This window comes from Leptidea sinapis, chromosome 19, assembly GCF_905404315.1.
Source record: "Leptidea sinapis chromosome 19, ilLepSina1.1, whole genome shotgun sequence".
In the NCBI taxonomy this organism is placed as follows: Eukaryota; Metazoa; Arthropoda; class Insecta; order Lepidoptera; family Pieridae; genus Leptidea; species Leptidea sinapis.
The window spans coordinates 9709561-9721629 of record NC_066283.1 but is presented as its reverse complement, the minus strand read 5'-3'; positions in this window follow the sequence as shown (position 1 = coordinate 9721629).

Below are 12069 nucleotides of genomic sequence, written 5' to 3'. Positions count from 1 at the left end.
TGGTGAAAACATAATTTTGTGCGGCGGCCATCTTGGATTAGAAAATTGATCACAAAATCGATCTCAGCACCCTCGAGAACCTCGGATACGAGACCGATAATGTAGTTATCATACTTTTGAGCGGCGGCCATCTTATATTTGAAAACTGATCACAAAATATTTCTCTGCACCCTCGAGAACCGAGGATACGATACCCATTATCTAGTTATCATACTTTTGAGCAGCGGCAATCTCGGATTTAAAAATGATCCCAAAATTGTTTTCTACACTCTAGAGAACCTCGGATACGATACCCATAATGAAGTTATCATACTTTTGAGCGGCAGCCATCTTGGATTTGAAAAATGATCACCAAATCTTTCTCTGCACCCTCGAGAACCTAGGATACGATTCCCATAATCTAGTTATCATACTTTAGAGCGGCGGCCATCTCGGATTTAAAAATGATCCCAAAATTGTTTTCTGCACCCTCGAGAACCTCGGACACGATATCCATATTGCTGAATAAATAATTTTGTGCGGCGGCCATCTTGGATTAGAAAAATGATCTCAAAATTGTTCTCAGCACCCTCGAGAACCTCGGGTACGATACCCATTATCTAGTTATTATACTTTTGAGCAGCGGCAATCTCGGATTTAAAAATGATCCCAAAATTGTTTTCTACACTCTAGAGAACCTCGGATATTATACCCATAATGTAGTTATCATACTTTTGAGCGGCGGCCATCTTGGATTTGAAAAATGATCACTAAATCTTTCTCTGCACTCTCGAGAACCTAGGATACGATACCCATAATCTAGTTATCATAATTTTGAGCGGCGGCCATCTTGGATTTGAAAAATGATCACAAAATCGTTCTCTGCACCCTCGAGAACCTCGGGTACGATATCCATATTGCTGAAATCATAATTTTGTGCGGCGGCCATCTTGGATTTGAAAAATGATCACAAAATCGTTCTCAGCACCCTCGAGAACCTCTGATACGATATCCATTATGTAGTTATCATACTTTTGAGCGAAGGCCATCGTGGATTGGAAAAATGATCACAAAATCGTTCTCAGCACCCTCGAGAACCTGGGATACGATACCCATAATGTAGTTATCATACTTTTGAGAGGCGGCCATCTTTGATTTGAAAACTGTCCACAAAATCGTTCTCTGCACCCTCGAGAATCTCGGGTACGATATCAAAATTGCTGAAATGATAATTTTGTGCGGCGGCCATCTTGGATTTGAAAAATGATCACCAAATCGTTCTCTGCACCCTCGAGAACCTCGGGTACGATATCCATATTCCTGAAATCATAATTTTGTGCGGCGGCCATCTTGGATTTGAAAAATAATCACAAAATCGTTCTCAGCACCCTTGAGAACCTCTGATACGATATCCATAATGAAGATATCATACTTTTGAGCGGCGGCCATCATGGATTTGAAAACTGATCACATAATCTTTTTCTGCACCCTCGAGAACCTAGGATACGATACCCATTATCTAGTAATCATATATTGGAGCGCTGGCCATCTCGGATTTAAAACTGATCCCAAAATTGGTTTCTGCACCCTCGAGAACCTCGGACACGATATCCACATTGGTGAAAACATAATTTTGTGCGGCGGCCATCTTGGATTAGAAAATTGATCACAAAATCGATCTCAGCACCCTCGAGAACCTCGGATACGAGACCGATAATGTTGTTATCATACTTTTGAGAGGCGGCCATCTTATATTTGAAAACTGATCACAAAATATTTCTCTGCACCCTCGAGAACCTAGGATATGATACCCATAATCTAGTTATCATACTTTTGAGCGGCGGCCATCTCGGATTAAAAAATGATCCCAAAATTGTTTTCTGCACTCTCGAGAACCTCGGATACGATACCCATAATGTAGTTATCATACTTTTGAGCTGCGGCCATCTTTGATTTGAAAAATGATCACAAAATCGTTCTCTGCACCCTCGAGAACCTCGGGTACGATATCCATAATGCTGAAATCATAATTTTGTGCGGCGGCCATCCTGGATTTGAAAATTGATCATAAAATTGTTCTCAGCACCCTCGAGAACCTCTGATACGATACCCATAATCTAGTTATTATACTTTTGAGCGGCGGCCATCTCAGATTAAAAAATGATCCCAAAATTGATTTCTGCACACTCGAGAACCTGGGATATTATACCCATAATGTAGTTATCATACTTGTGAGCGGCGGCCATCTTGTATTTGAAAAATGATCACCAAATCGTTCTCTGCACCCTCAAGAACCTCGGGTACGATATCCATATCGCTGAAATCATAATTTTGTGCGGCGGCCATCTCAGATTTAAAAATGATCCCAAAATTGTTTTCTGCACACTCGAGAACCTCGGATATTATACCCATAATGTAGTTATCATACTTTTGAGCGGCGGCCATCTTGGATTTGAAAATTGACCACAAAATCTTTCTCTGCACCCTCGAGAACCTCGGGTACGATATCCATATCGCTGAAATCATAATTTTGTGCGGCGGCCATCTTGGATTTGAAAAATGATCACCAAATCTTTCTCTGCACCCTCGAGAACATAGGATACGATACCCATAATGTAATTATCATACTTTTGAGCGGCGGCCATCTTGTATTTGAAAACTGATCACAAAATCTTTCTCTGCACTCTCGAGAACCTAGGATACGATACCCATAATCTAGTTATCATAATTTTGAGCGGCGGCCATCTTGGATTTGAAAAATGATCACAAAATCGTTCTCTGCACCCTCGAGAACCTCGGGTACGATATCCATATTGCTGAAATCATAATTTTGTGCGGCGGCCATCTTGGATTTGAAAAATGATCACAAAATCGTTCTCAGCACCCTCGAGAACCTCTGATACGATATCCATTATGTAGTTATCATACTTTTGAGCGAAGGCCATCATGGATTTGAAAACTGATCACATAATCTTTTTCTGCACCCTCGAGAACCTAGGATACGATACCCATTATCTAGTAATCATACATTGGAGCGCTGGCCATCTCGGATTTAAAACTGATCCCAAAATTGGTTTCTGTACTCTCGAGAACCTCGGACACGATATCCACATTGGTGAAAACATAATTTTGTGCGGCGGCCATCTTGGATTAGAAAATTGATCACAAAATCGATCTCAGCACCCTCGAGAACCTCGGATACGAGACCGATAATGTCGTTATCATATTTTTGAGCGGCGGCCATCTTATATTTGAAAACTGATCACAAAATATTTCTCTGCACCCTCGAGAACCTAGGATATGATACCCATAATCTAGTTATCATACTTTTGAGCGGCGGCCATCTCGGATTAAAAAATGATCCCAAAATTGTTTTCTGCACTCTCGAGAACCTCGGATACGATACCCATAATGTAGTTATCATACTTTTGAGCTGCGGCCATCTTTGATTTGAAAAATGATCACAAAATCGTTCTCTGCACCCTCGAGAACATAGGATACGATACCCATAATCTAGTTATCATAATTTTGAGCGGCGGCCATCTTGGATTTGAAAAATGATCACAAAATCGATCTCTGCACCCTCGAGAACCTCGGGTACGATATCCATATTGCTGAAATCATAATTTTGTGCGGCGGCCATCTTGGATTTGAAAAATGATCACAAAATCGTTCTCAGCACCCTCGAGAACCTCTGATACAATATCCATTATGTAGTTATCATACTTTTGAGCGGCGGCCATCGTGGATTGGAAAAATGATCACAAAATCGTTCTCAGCACCCTCGAGAACCTGGGATACGATACCCATAATGTAGTTATCATACTTTTGAGAGGCGACCATCTTGGATTTGAAAACTGTCCACAAAATCGTTCTCTGCACCCTCGAGAATCTCGGGTACGATATCCATATTCCTGAAATCATAATTTTGTGCGGCGGCCATCTTGGATTTGAAAAATAATCACAAAATCGTTCTCAGCACCCTCGAGAACCTCTGATACGATATCTATAATGAAGATATCATACTTTTGAGCGGCAGCCATCTTGGATTTGAAAACTGATTACATAATCTTTCTCTGCACCCTCGAGAACCTAGGATACGATACCCATTATCTAGTAATCATACATTGGAGCGGTGGCCATCTCGGATTTAAAACTGATCCCAAAATTGGTTTCTGCACCCTCGAGAACCTCGGATACGAGACCGATAATGTAGTTATCATACTTTTGAGCGGCGGCCATCTTGTATTTGAAAACTGATCACAAAATATTTCTCTGCACCCTCGAGAACCTAGGATATGATACCCATAATGTAGTTATCATACTTTTGAGCGGTGGCCATCTTGGATTTGAAAAATGATCACAAAATCGTTCTCTGCACCCTCGAGAACCTCGGGTACGATATCCATAATGCTGAAATCATAATTTTGTGCGGCGGCCATCCTGGATTTGAAAATTGATCACAAAATTGTTCTCAGCACCCTCGAGAACCTCGGATGCGATACCCATATTGCTGAAATCATAATTTTGTGCGGCGGCCATCTTGTATTTGAAAAATGATCACAAAATTGTTCTCAGCACCCTCGAGAACCTGGGATACGATACCCATAATGTAGTTATCATACTTTTGAGCGGCGGCCATCTTGGATTTGAAAATTGACCACAAAATCTTTCTCTGCACCCTCGAGAACCTCGGGTACGATATTCATATCGCTGAAATCATAATTTTGTGCGGCGGCCATCTTGGATTTGAAAAATGATCACCAAATCTTTCTCTGCACCCTCGAGAACATAGGATACGATACCCATAATCTAGTTATCATATTTTTGAGCAGCGGCCATCTCGGACTTAAAAATGATCCCAAAATTATTTTCTGCACCCTCGAGAACCTCAGACACGATATCCATATTGCTGAAAACATTATTGTTTGCGGCAGCCCTCTTGGATTTCAAAAATGATCACAGAATTGTTCTCGGCACCCTTGAGAATGTCGGACACGATATCCATATTGCTGAAATCATAATTTTGTGCGGCGGCCATCTTGGATTTGAAAAATGATTACAAAATCGTTCTCAGCACCCTCGAGAATCTCTGATATGATATCCATAATGTTGTTATCATACTTTTGAGCGGCGGCCATCTTGGATTTGAAAACTGATCACAGAATCTTTCTCTGCACCCTCGAGAACCGAGGATACGATACCCATAATCTAGTTATCATACTTTTGAGCAGCGGCAATCTCGGATTTAAAAATGATCCCAAAATTGTTTTCTGCACTCTAGAGAACCTCGGATACGATACCCATAATGAAGTTATCATACTTTTGAGCGGCAGCCATCTTGGATTTGAAAAATGATCACAAAATCGTTCTTTGCACCCTCGAGAAGCTCGGGTACGATATCCATATTGCTGAAAACATAAATTTGTGCGGCGGCCATCTTGGATTTGAAAAATGTTCACCAAATCTTTCTCTGCACCCTCGAGAACATAGGATACGATACCCATAATCTAGTTATCATAATTTTGAGCGGCGGCCATCTTGGATTTGAAAAATGATCACAAAATCGATCTCTGCACCCTCGAGAACCTCGGGTACGATATCCATATTGCTGAAATCATAATTTTGTGCGGCGGCCATCTTGGATTTGAAAAATGATCACAAAATCGTTCTCAGCACCCTCGAGAACCTCTGATACGATATCCATTATGTAGTTATCATACTTTTGAGCGGCGGCCATCGTGGATTGGAAAAATGATCACAAAATCGTTCTCAGCACCCTCGAGAACCTGGGATACGATACCCATAATGTAGTTATCATACTTTTGAGAGGCGGCCATCTTGGATTTGAAAACTGTCCACAAAATCGTTCTCTGCACCCTCGGGAACCTCGGGTACGATATCCATATTCCTGAAATCATAATTTTGTGCGGCGGCAATCTTGGATTTGAAAAATAATCACAAAATCGTTCTCAGCACCCTTGAGAACCTCTGATACGATATCCATAATGAAGATATCATACTTTTGAGCGGCGGCCATCATGGATTTGAAAACTGATCACATAATCTTTTTCTGCACCCTCGAGAACCTAGGATACGATACCCAGTATCTAGTAATCATACATTGGAGCGCTGGCCTTCTCGGATTTAAAACTGATCCCAAAATTGGTTTCTGCACCCTCGAGAACCTCGGACACGATATCCACATTGGTGAAAACATAATTTTGTGCGGCGGCCATCTTGGATTAGAAAATTGATCACAAAATCGATCTCAGCACCCTCGAGAACCTCGGATACGAGACCGATAATGTAGTTATCATACTTTTGAGCGGCGGCCATCTTATATTTGAAAACTGATCACAAAATCTTTCTCTGCACCCTCGAGAACCTAGGATACGATACCCATAATCTAGTTATCATACTTTTGAGCGGCGGCCATCTTGTATTTGAAAACTGATCACAAAATCTTTCTCTGCACTCTCGAGAACCTAGGATACGATACCCATAATCTAGTTATCATAATTTTGAGCGGCGGCCATCTTGGATTTGAAAAATGATCACAAAATCGTTCTCTGCACCCTCGAGAACCTCGGGTACGATATCCATATTGCTGAAATCATAATTTCGTGCGGCGGCCATCTTGGATTTCAAAAATGATCACAAAATCGTTCTCTGCACCCTCGAGAACCTCTGATACGATATCCATTATGTAGTAATCATACTTTTGAGCGAAGGCCATCGTGGATTGGAAAAATGATCACAAAATCGTTCTCAGCACCCTCGAGAACCTGGGATACGATACCCATAATGTAGTTATCATACTTTTGAGAGGCGGCCATCTTGGATTTGAAAACTGTCCACAAAATCGTTCTCTGCACCGTCGAGAATCTCGGGTACGATATCCAAATTGCTGAAATGATAATTTTTTGCGGCGGCCATCTTGGATTTGAAAAATGATCACCAAATCGTTCTCTGCACCCTCGAGAACCTCGGGTACGATATCCATATTCCTGAAATCATAATTTTGTGCGGCGGCAATCTTGGATTTGAAAAATAATCACAAAATCGTTCTCAGCACCCTTGAGAACCTCTGATACGATATCCATAATGAAGATATCATACTTTTGAGCGGCGGCCATCTTGGATTTGAAAACTGATCACATAATCTTTTTCTGCACCCTCGAGAACCTAGGATACGATACCCAGTATCTAGTAATCATACATTGGAGCGCTGGCCTTCTCGGATTTAAAACTGATCCCAAAATTGGTTTCTGCACCCTCGAGAACCTCGGACACGATATCCACATTGGTGAAAACATAATTTTGTGCGGCGGCCATCTTGGATTAGAAAATTGATCACAAAATCGATCTCAGCACCCTCGAGAACCTCGGATACGAGACCGATAATGTAGTTATCATACTTTTGAGCGGCGGCCATCTTATATTTGAAAACTGATCACAAAATATTTCTCTGCACCCTCGAGAACCTAGGATACGATACCCATAATGTAGTTATCATACTTTTGAGCTGCGGCCATCTTTAATTTGAAAAATGATCACAAAATCGTTCTCTGCACCCTCGAGAACCTCGGGTACGATATCCATAATGCTGAAATCATAATTTTGTGCGGCGGCCATCCTGGATTTGAAAATTGATCACAAAATTGTTCTCAGCACCCTCGAGAACATCTGATACGATACCCATAATGTAGTTATCATACTTTTGAGCGGCGGCCATCTTGTATTTGAAAACTGATCACAAAATATTTCTCTGCACCCTCGAGAACCTAGGATATGATACCCATAATCTAGTTATCATACTTTTGAGCGGCGGCCATCTTGTATTTGAAAACTGATCACAAAATCTTTCTCTGCACTCTCGAGAACCTAGGATACGATACCCATAATCTAGTTATCATAATTTTGAGCGGCGGCCATCTTGGATTTGAAAAATGATCACAAAATCGTTCTCTGCACCCTCGAGAACCTCGGGTACGATATCCATATTGCTGAAATCATAATTTCGTGCGGCGGCCATCTTGGATTTGAAAAATGATCACAAAATCGTTCTCAGCACCCTCGAGAACCTCTGATACGATATCCATTATGTATTAATCATACTTTTGAGCGAAGGCCATCGTGGATTGGAAAAATGATCACAAAATCGTTCTCAGCACCCTCGAGAACCTGGGATACGATACCCATAATGTAGTTATCATACTTTTGAGAGGCGGCCATCTTGGATTTGAAAACTGTCCACAAAATCGTTCTCTGCACCCTCGAGAATCTCGGGTACGATATCCAAATTGCTGAAATGATAATTTTTTGCGGCGGCCATCTTGGATTTGAAAAATGATCACCAAATCGTTCTCTGCACCCTCGAGAACCTCGGGTACGATATCCATATTCCTGAAATCATACTTTTGTGCGGCGGCAATCTTGGATTTGAAAAATAATCACAAAATCGTTCTCAGCACCCTTGAGAACCTCTGATACGATATCCATAATGAAGATATCATACTTTTGAGCGGCGGCCATCATGGATTTGAAAACTGATCACATAATCTTTTTCTGCACCCTCGAGAACCTAGGATACGATACCCAGTATCTAGTAATCATACATTGGAGCGCTGGCCTTCTCGGATTTAAAACTGATCCCAAAATTGGTTTCTGCACCCTCGAGAACCTCGGACACGATATCCACATTGGTGAAAACATAATTTTGTGCGGCGGCCATCTTGGATTAGAAAATTGATCACAAAATCGATCTCAGCACCCTCGAGAACCTCGGATACGAGACCGATAATGTAGTTATCATACTTTTGAGCGGCGGCCATCTTATATTTGAAAACTGATCACAAAATATTTCTCTGCACCCTCGAGAACCTAGGATACGATACCCATAATGTAGTTATCATACTTTTGAGCTGCGGCCATCTTTAATTTGAAAAATGATCACAAAATCGTTCTCTGCACCCTCGAGAACCTCGGGTACGATATCCATAATGCTGAAATCATAATTTTGTGCGGCGGCCATCCTGGATTTGAAAATTGATCACAAAATTGTTCTCAGCACCCTCGAGAACCTCTGATACGATACCCATAATGTAGTTATCATACTTTTGAGCGGCGGCCATCTTGTATTTGAAAACTTATCACAAAATCTTTCTCTGCACCTTCGAAAACCTAGGATACGATACCCATAATCTAGTTATTATACTTTTGAGCGGCGGCCATCTCAGATTTAAAAATGATCCCAAAATTGTTTTCTGCACACTCGAGAACCTCGGATATTATACCCATAATGTAGTTATCATACTTTTGAGCGGCGGCCATCTTGTATTTGAAAAATGATCTCAAAATTGTTCTCAGCACCCTCGAGAATCTCTGGTACGATATCCAAATTGCTGAAATGATAATTTTGTGCGGCGGCCATCTTGGATTTGAAAAATGATCACCAAATCGTTCTCTGCACCCTCGAGAACCTCTGATACGATATCCATAATGAAGATATCATACTTTTGAGCGGCGGCCATCATGGATTTGAAAACTGATCACATAATCTTTTTCTGCACCCTCGAGAACCTAGGATACGATACCCATTATCTAGTAATCATACATTGGAGCGCTGGCCATCTCGGATTTAAAACTGATCCCAAAATTGGTTTCTGCACCCTCGAGAACCTCGGACACGATATCCACATTGGTGAAAACATAATTTTGTGCGGCGGCCATCTTGGATTAGAAAATTGATCACAAAATCGATCTCAGCACCCTCGAGAACCTCGGATACGAGACCGATTATGTAGTTATCATACTTTTGAGCGGCGGCCATCTTATATTTGAAAACTGATCACAAAATATTTCTCTGCACCCTCGAGAACCGAGGATACGATACCCATTATCTAGTTATCATACTTTTGAGCAGCGGCAATCTCGGATTTAAAAATGATCCCAAAATTGTTTTCGACACTCTAGAGAACCTCGGATACGATACCCATAATGAAGTTATCATACTTTTGAGCGGCAGCCATCTTGGATTTGAAAAATGATCACTAAATCTTTCTCTGCACCCTCGAGAACCTAGGATTCGATTCCCATAATCTAGTTATCATACTTTAGAGCGGCGGCCATCTCAGATTTAAAAATGATCCCAAAATTGTTTTCTGCACACTCGAGAACCTCGGATATTATACCCATAATGTAGTTATCATACTTTTGAGCGGCGGCCATCTTGTATTTGAAAAATGATCTCAAAATTGTTCTCAGCACCCTCGAGAATCTCGGGTACGATATCCAAATTGCTGAAATGATAATTTTGTGCGGCGGCCATCTTGGATTTGAAAAATGATCACCAAATCGTTCTCTGCACCCTCGAGAACCTCTGATACGATATCCATAATGAAGATATCATACTTTTGAGCGGCGGCCATCATGGATTTGAAAACTGATCACATAATCTTTTTCTGCACCCTCGAGAACCTAGGATACGATACCCATTATCTAGTAATCATACATTGGAGCGCTGGCCATCTCGGATTTAAAACTGATCCCAAAATTGGTTTCTGCACCCTCGAGAACCTCGGACACGATATCCACATTGGTGAAAACATAATTTTGTGCGGCGGCCATCTTGGATTAGAAAATTGATCACAAAATCGATCTCAGCACCCTCGAGAACCTCGGATACGAGACCGATAATGTAGTTATCATACTTTTGAGCGGCGGCCATCTTATATTTGAAAACTGATCACAAAATATTTCTCTGCACCCTCGAGAACCGAGGATACGATACCCATTATCTAGTTATCATACTTTTGAGCAGCGGCAATCTCGGATTTAAAAATGATCCCAAAATTGTTTTCTACACTCTAGAGAACCTCGGATACGATACCCATAATGAAGTTATCATACTTTTGAGCGGCAGCCATCTTGGATTTGAAAAATGATCACTAAATCTTTCTCTGCACCCTCGAGAACCTAGGATACGATTCCCATAATCTAGTTATCATACTTTAGAGCGGCGGCCATCTCGGATTTAAAAATGATCCCAAAATTGTTTTCTGCACCCTCGAGAACCTCGGACACGATATCCATATTGCTGAATAAATAATTTTGTGCGGCGGCCATCTTGGATTAGAAAAATGATCTCAAAATTGTTCTCAGCACCCTCGAGAACCTCGGGTACGATACCCATTATCTAGTTATTATACTTTTGAGCAGCGGCAATCTCGGATTTAAAAATGATCCCAAAATTGTTTTCTACACTCTAGAGAACCTCGGATATTATACCCATAATGTAGTTATCATACTTTTGAGCGGCGGCCATCTTGGATTTGAAAAATGATCACAAAATCTTTCTCTGCACCCTCGAGAACCTAGGATACGATACCCATAATCTAGTTATCATAATTTTGAGCGGCGGCCATCTTGGATTTGAAAAATGATCACAAAATCGTTCTCTGCACCCTCGAGAACCTCGGGTACGATATCCATATTGCTGAAATCATAATTTTGTGCGGCGGCCATCTTGGATTTGAAAAATGATCACAAAATCGTTCTCAGCACCCTCGAGAACCTCTGATACGATATCCATTATGTAGTTATCATACTTTTGAGCGAAGGCCATCGTGGATTGGAAAAATGATCACAAAATCGTTCTCAGCACCCTCGAGAACCTGGGATACGATACCCATAATGTAGTTATCATACTTTTGAGAGGCGGCCATCTTTGATTTGAAAACTGTCCACAAAATCGTTCTCTGCACCCTCGAGAATCTCGGGTACGATATCAAAATTGCTGAAATGATAATTTTGTGCGGCGGCCATCTTGGATTTGAAAAATGATCACCAAATCGTTCTCTGCACCCTCGAGAACCTCGGGTACGATATCCATATTCCTGAAATCATAATTTTGTGCGGCGGCCATCTTGGATTTGAAAAATAATCACAAAATCGTTCTCAGCACCCTTGAGAACCTCTGATACGATATCCATAATGAAGATATCATACTTTTGAGCGGCGGCCATCATGGATTTGAAAACTGATCACATAATCTTTTTCTGCACCCTCGAGAACCTAGGATACGAT